Here is a 5,000-nt window from a genome sequence, read left to right as displayed (position 1 = left end):
CAACTAAATCTTTCTTTAAATATAAACTTTCCAGGCAAATGACTTGTTTCACTTTCAAATTATATCGTCATAGTCAGCCGAAAGTAACTCCTTCTAAACACATCTCGGAAACTCGAGCGCCATTTTGAAACTAACAATTGTTCAACTTCACCTTCCCCCGGATGGTATTTTATCGTCCTTTCGACCAAATGTACTTGAGTACCCACCCACCCTGCGGTTTTGCGGTTATATAAATGAGAAACAATAAGGGTCCAAGTACAGATCCTTGTGGGACTTCGCAACTGACAAGAAGGTAGTCCGACAGAATCTCATTAGCTCTGAAATTGATTGAGAACATTCTCAGGTGCGAGTCCTATGTCCATATACTTGGGTTGTCTTTTAAAAATACACAACCATTTCCCATAATCCATATCAAGCTTCCTGTCTTCTAAATTAACGATAATAGTAAATTCAGAGCAAGTTGCAAATTTACAATAATCGTTAATTCAAGGTAGTGAACGGGTTGCTGTAATCAGGTAGTGTGCGCGTAGCCATCCAGAATGTAAGCTGAGGACGAGGATAAGCTGAGATTTTAATTAACAAATCTTAAAACTTTTTGCATGCAAGAATGAGTTGTATTTCATATGGTAGAACTTGGAGATTCGTATGCGCTTTAGTGTCAATATAGATTTGTACAAACGTTTATACTGTATACTTTAAATCATCAAATAAATGGGAATATTAATCATACACCTGATGCGAGGTTTGAATTACATCACCTGGATTCCATTTTATGAACATTGTTGCGGTCAAGTTAATTTCCATATTTTCACTTCCAAACCTGCAAACAGTGATTAGCTTAAAAAGACGTGAAGGATGTAGTTTCACATGATTCGTTGGCCCCATAATAGCTTAATTTTAACAGACGTGTCAGGAGTGGGATTCGAACCCACGCCTACATGAATAGACTGCGACCTGAACGCAGCGCCTTGGACCGCTCGGGCATCCTGACACCTTCCAACTTCAACCGGACTGTGAGATTGTTTTTTCATGCCATTTGCGCAAATTTGAATTGGGAGTAATGCCATGCCTTTATTAACAAAGCCGTCCTGATATTAACTGGCGCAACTGTTGCTCCCGTTTTTTTGTGGTGTTCACAGAGCCCCCGTGGCGCAATTGACTAGCGTGTTGGACTTCTAATTCAAAGGTTGTGGGTTCGACTCTCATCTGGGGTGATGCTCTTGACTTTAAAGTCAGCTTACTTAAAACTAAGTGACTGGATGTTACATTCACCCAATATTACGTACACCTCCTGTTCTCTCTCCCTGATCATCAAATATGAAGCAAACAACAAGTGGCAAACGAAATATGTCTACTCAGCTTTGATAGTTACCACTACAACTATCTCTTACGTTGAAATCTTCAACTTTGAGACGTCGCGATATGATTGTCCTCGTCAATGCAATACAGGCTTTACATGAAAAGCGAATTTCCTGTGAAAGAAAGAATAGGGAAGACGCACGAGCTTTCCTCCGTCTAAAAAACTTTCTGTCAGTGCCTGATGTAAACGGCAGGAAAAAGAGAAAAACATAATGACAAACATAAAGTACAAGTCGATGTAAAGCCTTCGTCCTCATCCAAGGGATAGCGCGGGCAAAGGGCACTTAACTTTTTGCCTAAAAATGGAGACATGTGAGACTCTGTAATGTCCACTTCTTTGATAGAGCAAAGTACTCTAATCTACGTTCCGGCTAGCAGCGATGCAGGTTGAAATCCGTCGAAATTCAACCTACATACCATTGCAGAGGTGGTAGGCCCTACGTCGGCATTTTTGCCAACACGCTCCTCCCCATTCGAAACGGAGTAGGTGTCAGGATGGCCGAGCGGTCCAAGGCGCTGCGTTCAGGTCGCAGTCTACTCATGTAGGCGTGGGTTCGAATCCCACTCCTGACACTTCACCTCATTTAAGGTGTTTTTTCGTTACTCCGAATCTTGGGAAACTAAATTCTGTACGCTTAATTTAGGTGAGCGCTATGTACAGGTTTGGAAAGAAAATGTCCAAATTAACTTGACCTCAGGTGATCAGAGTCAAATTTGGAATAAGGAGAATAATTAAATTTAGCAATGATCAGATGATTTTAAGCATACAGTACACCGATCTTACCCACACTTCTACTGAGATATGGAACTTCTAAATCCTAAAATAAGCTGTAAATGTAGAAATAAACTTACCTCTACGTACAGTTGTCCTCATGTTTTCTGTGCAATCGGAGGGCAAACTGTGCCCATTTTAGCCTGGTTTGTGGCTTTCGAATTTTTACGATGACGTTTGTTGTCATTTCCACTCATAAAGAGAAGAGATGCTGGTGACTAGCGGCGATCTCTTCCCACAAATTGCTATCGCATCAGAAAGCAACTGTCCAAATCGCCATAAAAATACCACAGCCTCCTAAGCTGTGGTGTTTTTATGGCCAGATAAATTTCCTATCACATCAACTCCACTCCGGGACGACACAGCGGCGGACAAATTCAAAATAACGTTCGACTTTCTATAATCTTCCCATGCGTTCAGCTAGATGTGTGGCTACGGCTGTTATAGCTTGATAGCGATCATATTACATTCTGCACTCTCATTGGCCAAGTGTTTCAAATTGTCCAATGAGAGTGCAAAATGTATACGTTAAAATACAGTTACTCGTGGCGGGTATCGAAACCTCCGTACTACAGCACCGTCGTTAACCGTTTTCGGTACTGCTTATAAGAATATACGACGCTCCAACCTACTGTGCTACGGGAGCTATGGCGGCTACATCTTGAGTGGACTGTCAACGAACCACGTGAGCCCTTCAATTGTTAGATTTGCTTCGTCGAACCTGTGTTTCATATTCCATGGGATTTCTTTAGTTTTCTCCATATATATTAAAGAATGAAGATTTTAGTATAAAGATTTTGACATTTATTATTCCAATTTTTAAGAACGTATAGTTTTCATGGTCAAGTATCTCTCTCTCAATCATCTCTCCTACTTGATTAAGTTTATCGCACATGCACTATCTGGCTGTTTCTGAATTTCACACAGAGTTTGTTTCATTTGTTAGCCTCATTTTGCCGTTGAGAGTTTGCTTTATGAATATTTCCTCCTCATTTTACAGACTAACCTTAACTTTTGTCTATAATTTTTCCTCAACTCATCATCTACACACACAAAATTTCTCCCAAACTGCCTGCTGACTTGTGAATGTTTTAGTTAGTGGAGAGGAACCCTCTCTTGTAAGGAGGATTCTTTTGTCAACACCATTAAGGAAGCCACAAATGTTGCTAGTGAAACTGCTGCTATTACTTTTAAATAAGCACCCTTTAATTGTCTTTTGATCGTCCTTTCCCACACCCCTCATGATAGTAATTATAATAGTTTTGCAGCATCTGAGGATGAACAAACCCGAAATGCCTCTTGCCCAAGCATGCCAGTCACATATGTTTGTTGAACGTTCCGTCAGCGGTTTAATCTCAGGGTCGTGGGTTCGAGCCCCACGTTGGGCGGTGCACCTTCTATTTTTTGGCTGTCTATCGCTCTTGTGCCCTTCTTGCTGAAGTCATCAACTTTGCTTTTCGTATAGTAAAAACTTGAGGGAGTCACGGACTTTAGAATATGACTTAAAAGCAAAAGTTAGAAATCAAACAGACCCTAGGGCAACAGAAGTAATAACGCTTGCAGTTTTCACTCAATTTCCACAAGTATTCGGATTTTGGTCTGCATTTTTACATGGAAGTTGGACTACGGTTGAAAGGTCCTCTGTTTGGTTTGGTTTTCTTGAACTACTGGCCCAATTAACGGAGATTTACCTTAGTTTGGTTCGCGCCTCGGAAAAGTCATGACGTAAAGCGTTGCGTAGTTGAAGCCTACTACTTTAAGAAACGTGTCGGCTGTTTCCGCCCAGTCTTTGGCGAAATCGTAACGTGACACAAGTCACACCACAGAAAGGACCTTCAGTTGAAGCTTTATGATACTAAAGGTACAAAAATGGACTACAATGGCCAGGAAATTGTCACAAGAGCTTAGTTAAAGGGAGATTTCGCTAATAAATTGATGAAAAGTGTAATGCTAGCTATAAAAAGAGAACTCGTGGGTCTGTGTACCTTCCAAGAATAACTTCCAAATCAGATTAAGATTGTTCCTCGAGGCTCTAACCGAAATGAGATGCTCTAAAGCGCATCATCTTCAGCTTTGTCTAGTGAGAAGAATTTGATCTCATTAAAACATTCCAATTTACAGAATTATGCACAACTACACAGATTGCCATAGAATTCAAATTTCAACAAACCTTATGGGATTTGAGCCCATGACCGCCAGTTTGCTCTTCCAGCGAGCCGTTTACATAAAAGTCAGAACAAGACACAAGCTGAAAAATTACAATGTCCTAATACTACAAAAATGTTCCACTACTCCAATGTTTATTGCACTAAAATTTGAGCTGTGAATTACCTAAACAAGTTTCATAACAACTAAAATAAGTACTTCCACAAACCATAGCAGAGCCGAGAGTGTTGAGATGAAGCGCCAACTTAACTTTGTTGTCAAGGCCATTCTACATGACGGCACCTCTATAGCAAAACGCCCTCTTAGCAGACTCGGCATGGGGCCCGGGCACGAAAGCATTAATTGTGAAGCGCCGTGAATTGTACGAATGAATTCCGGGGGTTCGCTCAAACAAATTCTTTAAACCATCCGGACAAAAATTATTCCGAATTAAAAACACTTATTTGTGAGCTGTTTCAAGCGTCACCTTTGCTCAAGATTGTCCCACCTTAGTAGTGAAGTATCATCAGCAGATCTTGTGTTAAAATCACGAAAGGCCTTCTCCCGGTCTTATTTTGCAATCTATGGAGTCTGTCACACTGGATTTTACAAATGCAACCCCAAACCTCAGACCAATAATCTAGATAAGGAAGGACTTAAGCCTCATCTACATTCGCAGCAAGGTTTGGCGAGGCACAAGGCCGGGGCGGATATGTTTCAAGGC

General features: G+C 40.9%; 2 non-coding genes across 2 annotated transcripts; one reads left to right on the top strand and one right to left on the bottom strand.

Annotated features, from left to right (window-relative positions):
* Positions 1 to 907: 907 nt before the first annotated feature.
* Trnal-cag (transfer RNA leucine (anticodon CAG)) lies at positions 908 to 991 on the bottom strand. The gene has a single exon. It is a non-coding gene; the product is annotated as a tRNA-Leu (tRNA).
* An 857-nt stretch (positions 992 to 1,848) lies between these two features.
* Trnal-cag (transfer RNA leucine (anticodon CAG)) lies at positions 1,849 to 1,932 on the top strand. The gene has a single exon. It is a non-coding gene; the product is annotated as a tRNA-Leu (tRNA).
* The last annotated feature ends 3,068 nt before the right edge of the window (positions 1,933 to 5,000 follow it).

The sequence above is a fragment of the Montipora capricornis genome, chromosome 8 (genome assembly GCF_036669925.1).
Source record: "Montipora capricornis isolate CH-2021 chromosome 8, ASM3666992v2, whole genome shotgun sequence".
NCBI classification, from domain to species: domain Eukaryota; kingdom Metazoa; phylum Cnidaria; class Anthozoa; order Scleractinia; family Acroporidae; genus Montipora; species Montipora capricornis.
The sequence above is the reverse complement of the archived record's forward strand: the minus strand, read 5'-3'. Positions and strand labels throughout refer to the sequence as shown.